Raw genomic sequence first — 21,978 nt, 5'->3', positions numbered from 1 at the left:
TCAGTGGGCCATAGAAAGCCTATTTATTTTTTTTGTTGATTTGCTTTCTAAATTCTACCTGAAAAAATCAATAAATCAGTCAGTGGGAGATAAATATTGGCCTCTGGGCTTGTGTGCTACTTCTGACTCCTGTGTGTGCCATCTCTCACTCAGTGGGCCATAGAAAGCCTATTTATTTTTTGGGTTGATTTGGTTTCTAAATTCTACCTGAAAAAAATCAATAAATCAATCACTGGGAGATAAATATTGGCCTCTGGGCTTGTGTGCCACTTCTGACTCCTGTGTGTGCCATCTCTCACTCAGTGGGCCATAGAAAGCCTATTTTTTTTGTTGATTTGGTTTCTAAATTCTACCTGAAAAAAATCATCAGTCAGTGGGAGATAAATATTGGCCTCTGGGCTTGTGTGCCACTTCTGACTCCTGTGTGTGCCATCTCTCACTCAGTGGGCCATAGAAAGCCTATTTATTTTTTTGGTTGATTTGGTTTCTAAGTTCTACCTGAAAAAATCAATAAATCAATCAGTGGGAGATAAATATTGGCCTCTGGGCTTGTGTGCCACTCCTGACTCCTGTGTGTGCCATCTCTCACTCAGTGGGCCATAGAAAGCCTATTAATTTTTTTTGTTGATTTGGTTTCTAAATTCTACCGGAAAAAATCAATAAATCAATCAGTGGGAGATAAATATTGGCCTCTGGGCTTGTGTGCCACTTCTGACTCCTGTGTGTGCCATCTCTCACTCAGTGGGCCATAGAAAGCCTATTTATTTTTTTGGTTGATTTGGTTTCTAAATTGTACCTGAAAAAAATCAATAAATCAATCAGTGGGAGATAAATATTGGCCTCTGGGCTTGTGTGCCACTTCTGACTCCTGTGTGTGCCATCTCTCAGTCAGTGGGCCATAGAAAGCCTATTTATTTTTTTTGTTGATTTGGTTTCTAAATTCTACCTGAAAAAATCAATAAATCAGTCAGTGGGAGATAAATATTGGCCTCTGGGCTTGTGTGCCACTCCTGACTCCTGTGTGTGCCATCTCTCACTCAGTGGGCCATAGAAAGCCTTTTTTTTTTTTTTTGGTTTCTAAATTCTCCCGGAAAAAATCCTTTTATTTTATTTGGTTTCTAAATTCTTCCTGAAAAAAACATTTTATTTTATTTTGTTTATAAAGTCTCCCTGAAAAAAAAAAAAAATCAGTGGGAGATTAATATTGCCCTTTCAGCTTGTGTGCCAGTCTTGACTCCTGGGTGTGCCATCTCTCTCTCTCAAATAGTGGGCACTGGGCCATAGAAAGGCAATTTTTTTTTTTTTTTTGCTTTCTAAATTCTCCCTGAAAAAAAAAAAAAATACAGTGGGAGATTAATATTGACATTTGTGCTTGAGTGACAGTCCTGCGTGTGTGGCATCTCTCTGATTTGGTGCCACAGAAAACAGAGTGTGTAACATTGTGCCTGATTTTCCTTGCGGTCTCACCAACCTGTAAAGGGATATCGAAATCATACTGAAGTTATAGCTCACCGTGTAAGTTGTTTGACAGCAACAAATACCGTTACTTTGGTTAAGTTTTTAAAACAATGAGGAAGTCTGGTGGAAGAGGTCGTGGCCGTGGGCGTTCATTGTCAGCTGGTAATGATGGTAGTGGTAGTGGAGCATCAGGTGGTCGTGGGAAAATAAATATTGCACCTAAGTCTGGAGCTGTGGAGCCAGGTTCGTCGTCTGGCTACAGAAGGCCTCGAACGCTCCCTTTTCTGGGAGTAGGAAAACCGCTTTTAAAGCCGGAGCAGCAAGAGCAAGTTTTGGCTTACCTTGCAGACTCAGCCTCTAGCTCTTTTGCCTCCTCTTTTGAAACTGGTAAATGTAAAAGCAGCGCGTCGTTAGTGGATGTTCACGGTCAGGGACAAGTCGCTTCCTTGTCCTCTTCAGCAAAAACAACAACAGAGAAGGATGCAGCAGGCGACACAACGGGTTACTCCATGGAGCTTTTTACACATACCGTCCCTGGCTTAGAAAGTGAAGCAGTTAACAGGCCATGCCCATTACAAGTTGAATCTGACATGGAGTGCACTGATGCACAGCCACAGCCAGACTACTATGCTAGTCCTTTGACTCGGACCACAACATTGCCCTCTCAGGGTACTGATCCAGAATCAGACCCTGATGAGACTATGTTGCCCCATCACGAACGCTCTACCACCGACTTACACAGTGACACAGACGAAGTTGCGCACGAGCTAGAAGAGGAGGTTATAGATGACCCAGTTGTTGACCCCGATTGGCAGCCATTGGGGGAACAGGGTGCAGGCGGCAGTAGTTCTGAAGCGGAGGAGGAGGGGCCACAGCAGGCATCAACATCGCAACAGGTTCCATCTGCCGGGCCAGTATCTGGCCCAAAATGCGTGGCAAAGCCAAAAACTGTTGGAGGACAGCGTGTCCATCCGGTTAAAGCTCAGTCTGCAATGGCTGAAAAGGGATCCGAGGCTCGAAAGAGTGCAGTCTGGCATTTTTTTAAACAACATCCAATTGATCCGCACAAAGTCATCTGTCAAAAATGTTCAATTAGCTTAAGCAGAGGTCAGAATCTGAAAAGTCTCAATACAAGTTGCATGCATAGACATTTAACCACCATGCATTTGCAAGCCTGGACTAACTACCAAACGTCCCTTAAGGTTGTAGCACCCTCGGCCAATGAAGCTAGTCAGCAACGCTACATCCCTTCCGTCACTGTAAGGCCACCATTTTCTGCACCACCAGCAGTATCTGTGCAGGTTTCTTTGCCAGCCCAAAGCAGTCAGGGTCAGGGAATCACCAGTTTCGTAGGAGGAAATACTGCATCTAGGGCACCGGTGGAAACAATACCGTCTCCAACCGTCTCTCAGTCTGCCATGTCCACCGGCACCCCCGCTAGTTCCACGATCTCCAGCTCTCCAGTCCAGCTCACCCTACATGAGACTATGGTTAGAAAAAGGAAGTACTTAGCCTCGCATCCGCGTACACAGGGTTTGAACGCCCACATAGCTAGACTAATCTCGTTAGAGATGATGCCCTACCGGTTAGTTGAAAGCGAAGCTTTCAAAGCCCTGATGGAGTACGCTGAACCACGCTACGAGCTACCCAGTCGACACTTCTTTTCGAGAAAAGCCATCCCAGCCCTGCACCAGCATGTTAAATAGCGCATCGTCCATGCACTCAGGCAATCTGTGAGTACAAAGGTGCACCTGACTACAGATGCATGGACCAGTAGGCATGGCCAGGGACGTTACGTGTCCATCACGGCACACTGGGTGAATGTGGTGGATGCAGGGTCCACAGGGGACATCAATTTCGGGACAGTTGTGCCTAGCCCACGGTCTAGGAAACAGTTGGCTGTAGGCGTTTGCACCCCCTCCTCCTCCTCGTCCTCCTGCAGAAGGGAGAGCTCTTCCACAGACCGCATTCGCCCAACCACTCCATCGGCAGCTGTCACTGTTGCACACCAGTTGTCCCATTATGGCCCAGCTACTGGCAAGCGTCAGCAGGCTGTATTGACTATGAAGTGTTTGGGCGACAACAAACACACCGCGGAAGTTCTGTCCGAGTTCTTGCAGCAAGAAGCGCAGTCGTGGCTGGGCACAGTAGATCTTGAGGCAGGCAAGGTAGTGAGTGATAATGGAAGGAATTTCATGGCTGCCATCTCCCTTTCCCAACTGAAACACATTCCTTGCCTGGCTCACACCTTAAACCTGGTGGTGCAGTGCTTATTGAAAACTTATCCTGGGTTCTCCGACCTCTTCCTCAAAGTGCGTGGACTTTGCTCACATATCCGCCGTTCGCCTGTACACTCCAGCCGTATGCAGACCTATCAGCGGTCTTTGAACCTTCCCCAGCATCGCCTAATCATAGACGTTGCAACAAGGTGGAACTCAACACTGCACATGCTTCAGAGGCTGTGCGAACAGAGGCGGGCTGTTATGTTTTTGTGGGAGGATACACATACACGGGCAGGCAGTAGGATGGCAGACATGGAGTTGTCAGGTGTGCAGTGGTCGAAGATACAAGACATGTGTCAAGTCCTTCAGTGTTTTGAGGAATGCACACGGCTGGTTAGTGCAGACAACGCCATAATAAGCATGAGCATCCCCCTAATGTGTCTGCTGATGCAAAGTTTGACGCACATAAAAGATCAGGCGTCTGCACCAGAGGAAGAGGAAAGCCTTGTTGACAGTCAGCCATTGTCTGGTCAGGGCAGTGTACAGGACGAGGTAGCGGGCGAAGAGGAGGTGGAGGACGAAGAGGATGATGGGGATGAGTATATTTTTAATGAGGAAGCTTTCCCGGGGGCACTAGAAATTGGTGGCGTGGCTAGGCCGGGTTCTGGTTTTGTGAGGGACACAAGTGACGTAGATTTGCCTGAAACTGCTCCTCCACCAATCACAACCGCAGATTTGACAACTGGAACTTTGGCCCACATGGCGGATTATGCCTTAGGTATCCTCAAAAGGGACACATGCATTACTAAAATGATGAACGATGACGATTACTGGTTGGCCTGCCTCCTTGATCCTCGCTATAAAGGCAAATTGCAAAATATTATGCCACATGAGAACTTGGAACTAATATTAGCAACCAAACAATCAACTCTTGTTGACCGTTTGCTTCAGGCATTCCCAGCACACAGCGCCCGTGATCGTTCTCACACGAGCTGCAGGGGCCAGCAGACCAGAGGTGTTAGAGGGGCAGAAATCAGAAGTGGTGTTGGACAGAGGGGTTTTCTGACCAGGTTGTGGAGTGATTTTGCTATGACCGCAGACAGGACAGGTACTGCAGCATCAATTCAAAGTGACAGGAGACAACATTTGTCCCATTTGATTACTGGGCATCCAAATTAGACACCTGGCCAGAATTGGCAGAATATGCATTGCAGGAGCTTGCTTGCCCAGCAGCTAGTGTCCTATCCGAAAGAGTATTCAGTGCTGCAGGTTCAATATTAACCGAAAAAAGGACTCGTCTGGCTACCCAAAATGTAGATGATCTAACCTTCATTAAAATGAACCACAACTGGATTTCGAAATCTTTTGCCCCACCTTGCCCGGCCGACACCTAGCTTTCCTATGAAAAGGTCTTGCCTGTGGGCTATTCTGAATGACTTTCGCAATCTCGTAATTTGCAGCACCTTATTGTCCAGCATACGACATGTTTACACCTCCCTAAATGGCCAAACTCCCCACACGGGGCCGTGGTATCGCCACTTGGCGCCAGCACCCGTGAGAGTGCTGTTTGTCTGAAGAGGTGGGTGTGCCCGCTTTTGGTCGACGGCACTGCCACTGGGTCCCTCATAGTACAATAAAGTGTCTCTGGCGGTGGTGGTGCGCACCCAACGTCAGACACACTGTTGTAACATGAGGGGCCCTGGGCCTGTACCGCCGGCCACAAGAGAGTTTCCCCACCCCCAGCTCAAACATTGCTAAACCACTTGCACAATTATCTCTCACAGTTCCACCAATGTTTAGTCTATGCGCTGACATCCGTAAATTCCTGCCACTGACAATACCATTGTGTTGACATGTATGATGGTACTTAACATAGTCAGGGGCAGTGTCCTATATTTACCCAAGTAAATACTTTGTGCCAAATTACTAGGTCTGAAACTACGCAGAGGAGCCCACCCCAGTACCGAATGATTGCACCCTTTGGTGGTTTTGTTTTGTTGTCATGCGAGAGATTAACATGTATTTATTGTTTGGGACTACTAACTGGCAGACACTCATTACAATCGGCCTCCGCTGACAACACCAATGCTGCCCGTGTACCCCTGGAACCAATTATAAATTGCCTACAGCCCAATTTTATTATGTTAGGCCTTCGAAGCCTGTCTGTGGTCCCTTCTTTCTACTACTACTCCACTGACCAGACCAATGCTGCCCGTGTACCCCTGGAACCAATTATAAAGTGCCTACAGCCCAATTTTTTTTATGTTAGGCCTTCGAAGCCTGTCTGCGGTCCCTCCTTCTACTAGGCCTCCACTGACCTGTCTACTGCTGCCCGTGTTCCCCTGGAACCAATGTTAAATTGCCTACAGCCAAATTTTATTATGTTAGGCCTTCGAAGCCTGTCTGCGGTCCCTCCTTCCACTAGGCCTCCACTGACCTGTCTACTGCTGCCCGTGTTCCCCTGGAACCAATGTTAAATTGCCTACAACCAAATTTTATTATGTTAGGCCTTCGAAGCCTATCTGCGGCCAGTTCTTTCTACTACTCCTACACTGACAAGACCACTGCTGCCTGTGTACCCCTGGAACCTATTTAAAAGTGCCTACAGCCCAATATTTCTTTATGTTAGGCCTTGGAAGCCTGTCTGCGGCCCGTTCTTTCTACTACTACTACAATGACCAGTCTACTGCTGCCCGTGTACCCCTGGAACCAATGTTAAAGTGCCTACAGCCCAATATTTTTTTATGTTAGGCCTTCGAAGCCTGTCTGCGGCCCGTTCATTCAACTACTCCTACACTGACCAGACCACTGCTGCCTGTGTACCCCTGGAACCTATTTAAAAGTGCCTACAGCCCAATATTTTTTTATGTTAGGCCTTCGAAGCCTGTCTGCGGCCCGTTCTTTCTACTACTACTACACTGACCAGTCTACTGCTGCCCGTGTACCCCTGGAACCAATGTTAAAGTGCCTACAGCCCAATATTTTTTTATGTTAGGCCTTCGAAGCCTGTCTGCGGCCCGTTCTTTCTACTACTCCTACACTGACCAGACCACTGCTGCCTGTGTACCCCTGGAACCTATTTAAAAGTGCCTACAGCCCAATATTTTTTTATGTTAGGCCTTCGAAGCCTGTCTGCGGCCCGTTCTTTCTACTACTCCTACACTGACCAGTCTACTGCTGCCCGTGTACCCCTGGAACCAATGTTAAAGTGCCTACAGCCCAATATTTTTTTATGTTAGGCCTTCGAAGCCTGTCTGCGGCCCGTTCTTTCTACTACTCCTACACTGACCAAACCACTGCTGCCCGTGTACCCCTGGAACCTATTTAAAAGTGCCTACAGCCCAATATTTTATTATGTTAGGCCGTCGAAGCCTGTCTGCGGCCCGTTTTTTCTACTACTCCTCCACTGACCAGACCACTGCTGCCCGTGTACCCCTGGAACCTATTTTTAATTGCATAGAGCATCCTTTTTTTAATAGTAGGCGTACAAAAGTCTGTCTGCGGTCCACTATTGAAATTGTCCTCCACTGCCCAGAGCAATGCTGCCTGTGTACCCCTGTAACCTTGTTTAAGCTGCAGTGAGCCACATTTTTGGTTTAAGGCCTACTACCTGTGTCTGTCTGCGCCACTCAATACAGCTGTGTTCCTTTGAAAAAAGCTGAGTGTAAATAGTCTTGTTTTCAGCCTCTAGGAATTTTAAAACTGCATTGGGGCTACAACTTTGGTAGGGCCTACTAACGGTGTCTGCCGCCCCAAGGTGTGCCCCAGGTTTCATCCACATTGCTTCGATCTTCCTACTCTCGTTTAGTAGTTGTTGCAAACTACACTGCATTAGGCCTACAAATTTGGTATGGGGTGTAGAGAGACGGTGTGTTACACTCCAAGGTGTTCCCCAGGTTTCGTCCACATTGCTTCGATCTTCCTACTCTCGTTTAGTAGTTGGTGAAAACTACACTGCATTAGGCCTACAAATTGGGTATGGGGTCTAGAGACGGTGTGTTCCACTCCAAAGTGTTCCCCAGGTTTCCTCGCCATTGCTTCGGTCTTCCGACTCTCGTTTAGTAGTTGTTGGAAACTACACTGCATTAGGCCTACAAATTGGGTATGGGGTGTAGAGACGGTGTCTTCCACTCCAAGGTGTTCTCCAGGTTGCCTTTCCTGAGCTTCTATCTTCAGGCTCTTGTTAAATAGTGGTTAAATGGAACAACTGCATTTGGCGTACTAGTTGGTTTGGGGCCTACTAACAGTGTCTGCCGCTCCTTGCTGTTCTCCTGGTTTCCTGTCCTGAAATTCCATTTTCAGGCTCTCGTTAAGTAGTTGTTAATGTTAGACTGAATTTGGCCTACTAGTTGGGTTGGGGCCTACTATCGGTGTCTGCCACTCCTTGCTGTTCTCCTCCACTGAACAAAGCTGTGCTGCCTGTTTACTACGGTTGCCAATTTTGAACTGCATTTCGACTACTTACTGATTTGGGCCTACTCTCTGTGTCAGCCTCTCATTCCAGTTGTCCTCCACTGCAATGCCCCCTGGTTAGTCCTGTGTTACCAATTTTGAACTGCATTTAGCTAACTTTATTCTTTGGGCCTATATCTGTGTTTCCTCCTCATCCTGCCCATTGCCCAGCCCGTGATAGATGAGTCTGCTGGTACATTGACCCATAACGCAACATTCCCCGTGCACGCTACACAGCAAGATTGTGACCCTGCTGAAAGTCAGGTTCCTCTTCCCGCATACCATACCACCTTACACGGGGACAAAGAGGAAGGTGCAGATGAAAGTGCAGGTTCCTTCATCAGGTGGGGGGAGGAATACTAGTTGGCGATGTCACTGGCACAGGGCCTCTCATAGTACGCAAAAGTGTTGCTGCCAGTGGGAGGCGCCCCCGCCGTGCAAACACACCGCTGTACTTTGAGGGGCCCTATGCCAGTGCCAATGCCAACGAGTGGGCCCCCCCTGCTTGCTCAGGATCACAGCACTTGCAAAGTTGAAATACTTACCTCTCCCTGCTCCACTGCCGTGACGTCGTCCAGATTTAATGGGCCCACTAATCACTTGAACCAGCCCTACCCCCCACAACTTTAGCCAAATGACCCCCAATTTCAAATGCCTTCCAATTATTATAAGCTAAATTACGATTGACAAGCTTCTGTAACAAGAATGGATGTTTTTGCCATTAAAATGGGCAGTGTAGGTGTTTTCCTGGCCTCCACTCACTGCCGACTATGCTCCCCCATTGACTTGCATTGGGTTTCGTGTTTCGGTCGATACCCGACTTTTCGCGATAATCGGCCGATTCCACTCGACTCGACTTCTAAGATAGTTGGGTTTCGCGAAACACGGCTCGACTCTAAAAAGGTCAAGGTCGCTGAACCCTAGTCCTTGGTAGTGCTTTCTGGCACAGGTACCTCCTGCTTAGTAACCGGGTTCCAGTAACGTCAGCTGGTCCTCGGTTGTTCCATTGGCTTTTGTACCTTTGACTAGCTATCCGGGTTCCAGTACCGTCAGCTGGTTCTCGGCAGGGTCTTTTGCTCTTGTACCTTCTGCTCCCTATCCTGGTTCCAGTACCTTCAGCTGGTTCTGGGCAGAGCCTTTGGCTTAGGTGCCTCCTTCTGGGTATCCGAGTTCCACCAACATCAGGTGGTCCTTGGTAGTGCTTTCTGGCACGGGTACCTCCTGCTTAGTAACCAGATTCCAGTAACGTCAGCTGGTCCTCGGTTGTTCCATTGGCTCTTATACCTTTGGCTAGTCATCCGGGTTCCAGTACCGTCAGCTGGTTCTTGGCAGGGTCTTTTGCTCTTGTACCTTCTGCTCCCCATCCTGGTTCCAGTACCGTCAGCTGGTTCCGGGCAGAGCAGTTCTGAGGAGGTGAGATGGATTGGGAGGATTGAAGAAGAGATTACCAGTTCCTTACTAGGTGTGGGGATTAGGGGAGTTAGCAGAAAGTGAAGGATTATAGGGGTGAGACTGAAAACAAACAGAAACATTGTTTACAGTGACTGAATCCAGTTACCTTCAGTTCCCTTCTGGTTCAATTCTGGAATTAATTATGAGCATCACACTTTTATAATACACTTATGTGATACACCGGGCAGACTGACAAAATACAAAGGTGTTTCCTAGTGGAAGTGACCTATTTAGCCATAATGTTCCCTGTTAGTGATGAGCGAACGTGCTTGGATAAGGTTTTATCTGAGCATGCTCATGAGCTAACCGAGTGTCTTCAGCTTGCTGGAAAAATATGTTCGAGTCCCTGTGGCTGCACGACAGCAGCAACACATGAAGAGATTGCCTGTTTGTTAGGCAATCCCTGTATGTGTTGCGTCTGTTAAGCAGCCACAAGAAATGCAGCCACAGGGACTCAAATATATTTTTCAACCACTCCAAAGACGCTCGGTTAGCAAACGAGCATGCTCAGATAACAGCCTATCCGAGCACATTTGCTTATCACTATAATTATTCAGGAATTTCTTGTAGAGACTATTCATTGATGAATCAGAGTTGTTTGGTTATTAGGAAGGTAGTTTTAATATTCTGGCTGATTGATATACTTTATGTATCCTATGACATTACTTTCTACAAGAATTCCTTTAGTGCATGAGCTAAATCCCAGTGATGAACAAGTCTTATATTGCAGGCATTAAAGTCAGTTCTAAACTAGCAATGGAGAATGTCGCAAATTTTCAATTTTCTTTTAAGCAGTAACTTATGCCTAGAAATAATATATGATTTAAATTAAAGTCATCATGTTCTCACATTGTCAACACCCACGCTGAAATATTTACATTTTTAATATTAATTATTTTACCATTATTTTAATTGCTTCAAAGACTGGCTAATTAGCAGGGAAAACTAGAGCATGTAATAAAGCAAAGATGTTCCTGTATTTTACCTCTTGACTTTCAGACTCTTTTCCCTCTTGCTGTGCTTGGGTGCATTATTATAAGAAATAAATATCTGATTATTGCAGACGTTAGACATGTTTTGGTAAGGGAGAACATTATTATCAAAATCATAAAACACAATCTCAATCTTATAGTACACTTTAATTTTGCTTCATTTAAACTCAAAGATTGACACAGAAGATTGCATAAACATTTTATCCACATGTACAAATCTCCTGACTGCTCAAATCTGGCCATGTAACCTCCCAATCTTTTATAGCTCAACTATATCCAGACTGTGCTAGTGATGAAATGACTGTACCCATAGAGATTGTACCCATCTTTAAATTACAACTATATATATATATATACTGTATATATATATATATATATATATACTGTCAACTAGGGTTGAGCGACTTTTACTTTTTTAGGGTCGAGTCGGGTTTCGTGAAACCCGACTATCTCAAAAGTCGAGTCGAGTGAAATCGGCTGATTATCGCGAAAAGTCGGGGATCGACCGAAACACGAAACCCAATGCAAAGTCAATGAGAAATCTCTCTCTCTCTCTCTCCTCCGTCCCTGAACAGAAAAGCTGGTGTTACACATTGCAAATCGCTACAGCGCACAAGCGAGAAGATGGCGATAGGCGTGCACGCCCCTAAGACCTATGTCATCACTCTGCCCACGCTCCTTCATTGGCTGAAAAAATGGCGCCAAACGCGTCATACGAAACGCAACTTTGGCGCGAAGATCGCCGACCGCATGGCCGATCCCACACTAGGATCGGGTCGGGTTTCATGAAACCCGACTTTGCCAAAAGTCGGCGACTTTTGAATTTGTCCGATCCATTTCGCTCAAGCCTACTGTCAAGAAAGTTGTTTACCCACATTTTTGGAAAGTGACAACATTTTTTGTCCAGGCTATTTTGGGGTTTTGTGTGAAATTATGTCAAACTTGCCTTTTTTCTCTGTTTTTATGAGCTTCCAATACACACAAAGTAAATAAACACGTGTATAATAAAAAATATAGAAAAGAGAAAGCACAGCAGCATTATGTATAAGTTTAGGCAATGTGAAAACACAGAAAAACATTAAAAACATATAATCTAGATTTTACTACTCAAAAATGTGTTTTTAACCTACGGAAATGAATGAAAATGAAGGTTTCCAGTGCATAAATTGGCCAACACACGTATGCCCACCAGCCATGGCAAGGTGACCTCCCTCTGATGGGTCCCTGCTCTACTGTACATGCCTTCACTTGGACTATCAACCTACAATTTTGGACACTCATGTCTGCTCCTGGGTTTAGCCTTCAATTTATGGGCGAGTAGAGCTGATTGCGGCTACCTGCAGGTCAATGGGAGGAGTGCAGAATCAGGATGGATGCAGCCAACATCCAATAGTTAAATATACAAAAACAAAAATGACCAGCACCTCCTAAGTGTGAACATGTGCAAGCTGCCAGACTGCATTATATAGAAAAAAGAAAGCACAACAGCACTATGTATAAGTTTAGGCCATGTGAAAACACAGAAAAACATTAACTCCTTTCTGTCCTTGGATGGGATAGTACGTCCGAGGACAGGACCACCGCTTTGATGCGGGCTCTGGCGGTGAGCCTGCATCAAAGCCTGGATATGTAATCTGTTTTGTACAGCTGACATATGCCCGCAATAACTAGTTAAATGCCGCTGTCAAGCGCTGACAGCGGCATTTAATTAGCGCTTCCGGCGGTCGGGCCGGAAATGCGCGCATTGCTGACCCCGTCACATGATCGGGTCAGCGATGCGCGACATGACAACCAGAGGTCTACTGAAGACCTCTATGGTTGTTGATGCCAGACTGCTATGAGCGCCACCCTGTGGTCGGCGCTCATAGCAAGGCAGCAATTCTACTACATAGGAGCGATCTGAGCATCGCTCCTATGTAGCAGAGCTGATCAGGCTGTGCCAGCTTCTAGCCTCCCATGGAGGCTATTGAAGCTTGGCAAAAAGTAAAAAAAATGTTTTAAAAAATATGAAAATAATAATAATAAAAAAAAAAATTATATCACCCCTTTCGCCCCATTCAAAATAAAACAATAAAAAAAAAATCAAACATACACATAATTGGTATCGCCGCATTCAGAATCACCCAATCCATCAAGAAAAAAAAGGATTAACCTGATCGCTTAACAGCATAGCAAGAAAAAAATCAAAACCCCAGAATTAAGTTTATTGGTCACCGAGACATTGCATTAAAATGCAATAATGGGCAATCAAAAGAACGTATCTGCACCAAAATGGTATCATTAAAAATGTCAGCTTAGCATGCAAAAAATAAGCCCTCACCCAACCACAGATCACAAAAAATGGAGACGCTACGGGTATCGGAAAATTGCGCAATTTTTTTTAACAAAGTTTGGAATTTTCTTTTACCATTTAGATAAAAAATAACCTAGACATGTTTGGTGTTTATAAACTCAGACTGACCTGGAGAATCATAATGTCAGGTCAGTTTTAGCATTTAGTGAACCTAACAAAAAAGCCAAGCAAAAAACAAGTGTTTGAGTGCACTTTTTTTGCAATTTCACAGCAATTGGAATTTATTTTCTGTTTTCTAGTGCATGACATGCTAAAACCAATGATGTCGTTCAAAAGTACAACTTATCCTGCAAAAAATAAGCCCTCACATGGCAATATTGACGGAAAAATAGAAAAGTTATGGCTCTGGGAAGTAGGGGAGGGAAGAACGAAAACGTAAAACAGAAAAAAGCTGGGGTCATGAAGCGGTTAAAAACATATAATTTAAATTTTCCTGTTAAAAAAAACAAGCAAAGAAAAAATTTACTTTCAGAAATGAATGAAGGACACTAAGGTGCGGTGGAGTTCCACTGGAGGAGAACATTGATGAGAGTTGGGAGAACAATAATGGGGCTGGTGTAGAGGACATAGATATGGTGGGGAGAGCAATGATGGGGCTGGTGGAGATGACATTGAGGTGTGGTGGGGAGAGGACAATAAGGTGTGGTGGGGGTCCCACTGGGAGAGAATAATGATGTGGGTGGGGAGAACAATGATGAGGGTGGGGGAGAAAAATGATGGGGCTGGTGCAGAGGAGTAGGTGTGGTGGGGAGAACAATGATGGGGCTGTTGGAGAGGATATTGAGGTGTGGTGGGGAGAAAAATGATGGGGCTGGTGGAGAGGACACTGGGGTGTGGTGGGGAGAACAATGATGAGGGTGGGGACAATAATCATGGGGAAAATAATGATGGGGCTGGGGAAGAGGACACTCAGATGTGGTAGAGGAGAAGAAACAGGTATGGTGGGTGAGAATAATGAAGGGGGTTGCAGAGGACACTGATGTGTGGGGAAGAACAATGATGGCTGTGGTGGAGAACAATGATGAGGATGGTAGTGAACAATGATGGGGCTTGTGCAGAGGACACAGGTGTGGTGGGGGGAATAATGATGGCATTGTGGCTAGAACACTGCAGAGTGGTGGTGAGAAAAATGATTGGGGTGGAGGAGAGGATAATGAGTGGGGTGAGGGAGAGGACAATGATTGATCTGGGAGCGAGGACAATGAAAGGGGCGGGAGAGAGGACAATGAGGGGAGTGGGGAATTGGGATGGGAGTAAGGGGGCTTATAATGGACTTATGAACAAGGGGAGATGTAGGAGGAAGTTAGATATAGATGTAAAATGAATTGGGTGGTGGAGGAAGGTGCTAAGTCCCTGATAGCGTCCTCCCCTGTCTTACAATTCATTATGACACTATCAGGGACTTAAAATTTATTGGAGAGAGGAGGGGTTAAGATGCATAGGATACTTCATAATGAATTGAAAAGAGGGAGATGATGCTGTCAAAGACTTGTAATGAATTGGGAGATGGCGGAGGATGCTCAGCACCTGATAATGTCTTCTTCCACCCCCAAACTGATTATATTCCTATCAAGGACTTATATTGAAAGTTGAAGGACATAGGACAGGGACTAAGGCTATGTGCACACGTTCAGAATTTTCAGGAGATAATTCTGCTCCATAACCTAATGTATTGGCAGGAAGAACGCTGTGTACAATACACTTTTGCCATGCTTTTGTTACGTATTTTCCCCTACTTGTATGGTTGAAATATGCTGCAATTGACATTGTGCAGATTTTATTCTGCAAGGAAATAATAAGACTTCAGGAATCTCATTAACTTTGCATGTACTGTAAAACCTTGCACCTTTTCCGTGTGCACATAGCCTTACAGTTCATTGGGTATGGGTCAGGGTATCTAAAGATGAACCGGAACTGGGATGTCTTAAAATCCCATAAACTATGCTGTAACAGATAAGAGATTTTGTACATGAATTTTAATAAACTATATCAATGTCAGTAATTTTATATGCTATGATTTGTTGACACGTTAATACATTCATATTATAATAATCTTAGATATTTGTGATAATGTAAGTTTCTTTTGAAATTACAAAATTAACCTCACCTGCAGTAAAATGGTAATCTCATGACAAGACACAACCTTTGATAGTGATTTACTATATTCTGAAAGTATGTTTCTAATGTCAGCAAGGGCATGAAAAAATTCACCTGATACTGTATGAATGTAATAATCAATACCCCAGGCCTTCATTACTTCTAACTTGATACCCATAGCTAATTGGTTTCTCTAGGTCCTTTTCTATTTCTGTGCTGGGTGTAAGTATTCTAAGACCTAGAAAATATTGTTAATTATTGCTTTTCTATATCAATCAATATTACTGCTGATTCATTGGCGTTCCCTACCTGCGCTCCCTGTTTCAGAAAAATGGGACTTAATGAAAAGCTGCTAGTGCATTAAAGAAGTCAAAAGAGGCTTGAAAGGCTGACAGAATGATTGATTTCAGGACCTCCTCACACAATGAAAAGAACACATTAGGTTTTGAGGATTTCTATAAAGAGCAGACTGAGAAATCAGCACACCTGAGGGTGAAATATACAGTAAATAAGCTATTCTCCTACCGGCGTTAAAACCACAATTATCTATTTATTAAATACGCGCAGCTTTCTTAATAATGTTCTCTCAGGTAATTGAGTCAGAATGGCCACGAACGGTAACAATATCTATTCTGTGCTCGGCCCATTATGTTACCACAATCTCATTTTCAACTGCTGCCTCCTGTGTAATGGAAAGAAACAGTATGAAGAAATGTTCAGTCATGGTGATATTTATACAAATGGCCGATAGGAGCTGGCGTTTTCTTTCTTTCTTTCATTCTTTCTTTCTTTCTTTCTTTCTTTCTTTCTTTCTTTCTTTCTTTCTTTCTTTCTTTCTTTCTTTCTTTCTTTCCTTCTTTTTCTTTTCCCATCCTTTATCTTTATTCCCTTCTTTCTTTCGTTGTTTCTTTCTCTCTCTCTTTCCCTCTGTATTGAATCCTTAAAATTGCAATTATTCAAATGCCTCTTTCTTTCTTTCTTTCTTTCTTTTTTTCTTTCTTTCTTTCTTTCTTTCTTCATTCTTCCCTTCTTTTTCTTTTACCATCATTTATCTTTATTTCCTTCTTTCTTTCGTTGTTTCTTTCTCTCTCTCTTTCCCTCTATATTGAATCCTTAAAATTGCAATTATTCAAATGTCTCTTTCTTTCTTTTTCATTTTCTCTACCTTTCTCTTTATATATTCCCTTCTCTTTCTTTCTTTCTTTCTTTCTTTCTTTCTTTCTTTCTTTCTTTCTTTCTTTCTTTCTTTCTCTTCATTTTCTATGTTCTCTTTTTTGCTTCCCTTCTTTTTCCCTTCTCTCACTTTCTTTCTTCCCTTTTTTCTCTTTTTCTTCTTTTTTCTCTTTTTCTTTCTTTTTTCTCTCTCCTCTCTATATGGAATCTTTAAAATTGCAATTACTCAGATTTTTCTTTCTTTCTTTCTCTTTCTTTCTTCCATTTTCTTTATTATCTTTGTTCTCTTTCTTGCCTTTTTTCTTTATTCCCTCTTCTTTCTCTTTCTTACATTTATTCTCTTTCTGTCTTTTTCTTCTTTCATTCTCTTTTTCTTTCTTTGTCTCCATATTGAATCCTTAAAATTGCAATTATTCAGATTTCTCTTTCATTCTTCTCTTTCTTTCTTTCTTTCTTTCTTTCTTTCTTTCTTTCTTTCTTTCTTTCTTTCTTTCTTTCTTCCTTTCTTTCTTTCTTTCTTTCTTTCTCTTTCTTTCTTTCTTTCTTTCTTTCTTTTATTTTCTCTCTCTCCCCCCCTCTCTCTGTCTTTCCATATTGAATCCTCAATATTGTAATTAAGCAAATTAATGCTGAACCAAGGATATTAATGAGGCAGAATATGCTAATGCATTTTTGATGGAAGACTCCTCTTTTCCACTCTAAAACACTGGCAAGCATATTTTATGTCAGGCCAAACAGCTGATCTCATGTAATTTACTGAAAGCGCTTATGTTTCCTTAAAGCATCTTGTAAACAAGGGTTAATACAAAGCATTTCTATATCTGTAGAGACTTAGTGCTGTGTTGTCATTTTCAGGGACGCTATTTTTTTGTTTTTTGTTAAAGCATCAGGATGAGACAAATAATGGCTTCTGTGACTTCCCGATGGCTGCTACAGCAATTTGTTTAAAGTGTGAAAATGAAAGACAGTAATTTATAGTGTTATAAATTATATTGATGCATGGCAGCTACCAGGCGGCTGAAGATATTAGCATTTGGCCATTTTAATGTAGAAACATCTTCTTGATCATTGTCCTTGTAAATAAAATGTACACTGAAGTCTATTGCACTTGTTTTTCTCATCACTATTTCATTTTGTATTCACGTTTCTGGATTGCTAGACATAACTTGCCATTCATACAGCGATTCTGACAATGGATTCTCACAGTAGGTATATCAGCCTTATCAGGTCTTATAGATCCATGTGGTAATGTCTGCAGTTTGTATGGTGAAATTTGGTGACATCATGTTTAAAATAATGATGAGCGCCAGCACCAGCCGCCTGATTGGTCCACTGATTGGGCATCTTGAGTAGCTGGCAAACTGGATCATCCTTGAGATGAAGATCAAGATTCTCAATGTCCGGGCAATCGAGTGTTCTGAGCCAACAGGGTCCAGCATCTGTGCCACCTAAGGCTACATTCACATTAGCGTTGTGCGGCGCAGCATCGGGCGCAGCCGCGGCGACGCATGCGTCATGCGCCCCTATATTTAACATGGGGGCGCATGGACATGCGTTGTTTTGCGTTTTGTGACGCATGCGTCTTTTTTGCCACACGCGTCAGGGCGCAGAGGACGCAGCAAGTTGCATTTTTTGTGCGTCCAAAATCATGGAAAAAAAGGACGCATGCGTCACAAAACAATGCGTTTTGCATGCGTTGTGCGTTGCGTCGCCGATGCGTCGCCGACGCAACGCCCAACAACGCAAATGTGATCGTAGCCTAAGAAAGCCATAATATGCAGCAGAATTTGTTGTGAAGCGTGCAAAGGAAAATATGTTAGTGGATGGTTGAAAACTATAGCACAGAATTACTAAATCAGAAACTTTCAAAAGCTGATTCCAGCAGTTCAGACTTTGCTATACCGGTATGTTTAAGCAGAGCAGACTTGGAGATATTTCTGTGATTGAGTATGGGTATCATAATGGCATAACTTCAAATTTCACTTATAAATCTCCATGTGAATACACTCTATGGCTATATTATTTTGACACTGCAGGACAAAAACATTTTTGAACTTCTGGATGCTGCCTGCAGATTTCATTTGACCAAAATTTAAAGAGGTTGTCCGAAACTTTTATATTGGTGGGCTATGCTTAGGATCCTTAAGATAGGTCATCAATACCTGATTGGTTGAGGGTAATCAGCTGTTGCCAGTGGCAGTGATTGCTAGACATGCTGAGTTGTGGAAAAGCACAGCTCCGTCAACGGAAAAGCGGCCACGGCTGGGTACTGCAGGTCCACCTCCTATTTGAATCAATAGGGGATGAATGTGCAATACCTGACCACAGTACTATGCAGTTGACAAAGCTGTGCTGTTCCACATCTCAGCACATCTGGCCACCATCAGCACTGAGAACAGATGACTGGCAGGAGTGTCACCCCCACTAATGACATATTGATGACCTATCCTAAGGATAGTCCATCAGTCTAAAAGTCTTGGACACCCCCTTTAATGTGTATACTGTTTAGCAGTGTCATATTAGGACGGTACTTCAATTTTACTAGAACACTGTACAAAATGGTGACAAGCTATAAATAATATATATTTTCAATGGTAGGTAAGAAGAAGACAAGATTGCCATCTCTTCTGTGGATAGCCATAGAATTTTCTTGCCACTTATTTTGAAGAATTATTTACAAATTACAAAGCTGCCATCAGGACAGTACTAACGATATTGCAATCAGGGGCATGGACAAAAATTAAATGAAAGCGGTTAGGTTGGTATTATATTGAGGGCAGAGAAAAAAGATAGCCATATTTACCAACACCAATACACATTAATGCACTGCAGGATGCAGCAGACCCCCATGATAGAAACAGAGCCAGCACAGGTGCACAATACTAATACAAAAACACACACTTACCATTAATGGAGGAGGTGGTTGGCCAGTTTTATACATGTTACATGTAGTGCACAGTGTCTGTCTTAAAGCCTATTAGTGATAGAGACTGTGGACTACAGTTATCTGTGTGACTAGTACCCTAAACAAGAGCTGTTGTTTCATCAGTATTTTGCACACGTGCTGCATCTTCCATTATCATGTAGCAACATCCTGCAATGCATTAGTATTGTGTCTTGGAGTTGGTAAATATGGCTTCCTTTTTTGTGATATTTTGGTCTTTCTTTGGTGAATTTATATTGAGGGCATAGCTTAACAGTGCGACTCTGCCCTTGCAGGGAAGATCTTTTCAGGTAAGTATTACCATATGATTTATTGATGTTTACAATGTGCTCAGCTGTCTTGCAAAATATGAAATGTGTGCCATGTGTGTCTGATATGTTAGTGGCATTCGTGTGCAATGAAACGTCAGTGATATATGTGTGCTGCATGGGTCTGATGTGTGTGCAGCTTTGTAATGTCTTAGAATTGTTCTTTGTTATTTGGCGGCACCTGTTCACCATATTTGGAATGTGCTGGTCAGTTTTTCTGTTTGTAGCAAACTCCTGTGACATGTGCACTCCCAATCCCATCAGCCTCAGGTGGTTTTAACTAGCTGGTTTCTTCCTACCCCATATAGTGTAGGCTTTTTTGTCCAAGAGAGGTATCTTATCAGGACAGAGACCCAACCATAAGGTACGCCTTGACGGTGGCAGTTGGGCTCATATACATTGGTCAATTTATGTGCTAAGTACCTTCTTTTTACTGTAAATTTTCCTATAACAATAAGGCAGTTCCAATTTTCCAATACTCCATATATATGCAGCGCCCCAGGGTCCTGGTCATTGCAGTAATATCATTCTCCTCTAGGGGGGAGTGATGTTACGTCTGAAGGCAATAAAGGAGATCTCTTTACCAGGTATCGCAAACACACAACACACTTCACACTCCAGTCCACCAGGGGGAGCCACGCTCCTATTTATTAGGGCACTCTTCACAATTAGGTAAAACTGGTGGTCTGGAAAGGAAGTCAGACAGAAGCTGGCTGGGCTTCACCCAGTGAGCTGCTATCTGAGCTCCGCTCAGGTAGTGGGTCCCTGACAGAGGTAGGATCCTGTCAGAGGCCTAGACAGAAGGCCAAGGAGCTGCGACTGCCTACCGATGCAACAGCATCCTAAGAAAGAGACATTGAAGGAGAACTGTATTGTAGAGGGTGAGAAACGAAGTCATAGCAAAAGGAGAGGAAACCAGAAGGAGTTCTGCCCTACACAGGCTGCCTCCTTCTGAGGCACAGGATCCGGTAGCCGGAACACCGAGGGAGCAATCGACTCCAAGCCTTGCTCCAGAGACCGGCAGGACAGCTAATTCCACATTACCTGCCCACCCTATACCCAGAAGGCACGGTGGCAACTTGTGGGGGCTGGGGCATGCTAGAGTCCCTGTAAAAAGCCTCAGGACACCAGTCATATGGGTTTGTTCCTATCCATCTGGGGGACAGAGAGAGAGACATAACATCTACAACAGTTGTGAGGACCTTACTGAGAAGCTTAGCAGGAAGGGACTACAACACCCAGGAGCTAGAGGAAGGCTACTGATTTTCACCTGGATAAGGGGACTCTGGATTTGCCTTCAGACTGGCTGGACTCTGCCTGCCCTGTGATCTGGTGCTCTGGACTGTGGATGCTGAAGCCTTCAGTAAAAAGGTAAAGAGACTGCACCCTTGTGTCGTTCTTCACTGCGCCTTGCACCATCCACGATCTACACTCTGGGAAGCCCTGGGGATATACTTCACCTGTGGGAAGGTATACCATCTAGCTGCCATAACATTACCCCAGCGGACCCCTAAGCAGCGTCGTTCACCCTGACCGAGACCGAATACCACAGGTGGCATCACGAACATTATCCCTTTAAAGACCTTTCCCCCTTTTACAACGGACCTCCCGAGGGCCTCGGACCGGGTCAGCCACTGTGATATCCCCCTTGAGAACCAAAGGGCCCGGTTCCGAGTACCCCACTGCCCTACGGGGGCGATCCATATACATGATATAGTACATATCTATTTTCTATGGCAGGAGTGCAGTTCCAATTCTCAAGCTTTACCATCCTAAGCAATCCAGAGTGCAGCTTTGTATTTTCTTAGAATTGTTGATTTAGCTGGCACCTGTTCACACTAGTTAGGATGTGCTCAGTAGCATAGCTACCGGGGAGGCAGAGGGGGCAGTCGTCCTGGGCCCCGCACTCTGAGGGGGCCCTCCTGGAGCTATGCTACTGTAACTGTATCGGTGTGCACACTGCGCTGATACAGTTACATTCTGTGGCAGAGCAGGGAGAATCAATCTCCCTGCTCTGCCACCCGTCCACTATGGGGCCCCTGAGCAGGCATGGGGCCTGGTAACAGCAAGGGGTCTTCCTGCCAATCATAGCAAGTTGAACTGTATCAGTTGAATGCCAATACAGCTGACCGCATTGATGAGAGGAGTGTTACGCTCCCTCTCCCATCATCCCCCTGTCAGCATCTGACATCACGGTCGCCGACACTGACAGGGAGTCACGATGATGTCAGTACTCGACGCCTGCAGTCCGGAGATGTGCGGACGCTCAGAGCAGGGGAGGAACCAGGAAGCAAGTTGAGTATTGGATTTATTGTTTTATGGGGCTGCATTATACTGTAGAGGCTGCCTAAAGGAGGGCTGCATTCTATTAGAGTCTACCTATGGGGGGGCCGCATTTTATTAGAGTCTGCCTATGGTGTGTGCATTTTATTAGAGTCTGCTTATGGGGGGCTGCATTTTATTAGAGTCTGCGTATTTTGGGGCTGCATTTTATTAGAGTCTGCATATGGGGGCTGCATTTTACTAT

Source organism: Ranitomeya imitator, chromosome 3 (assembly GCF_032444005.1).
Source record: "Ranitomeya imitator isolate aRanImi1 chromosome 3, aRanImi1.pri, whole genome shotgun sequence".
Classification (NCBI taxonomy): domain Eukaryota; kingdom Metazoa; phylum Chordata; class Amphibia; order Anura; family Dendrobatidae; genus Ranitomeya; species Ranitomeya imitator.
Note: the sequence above shows the minus strand (reverse complement) of the source record.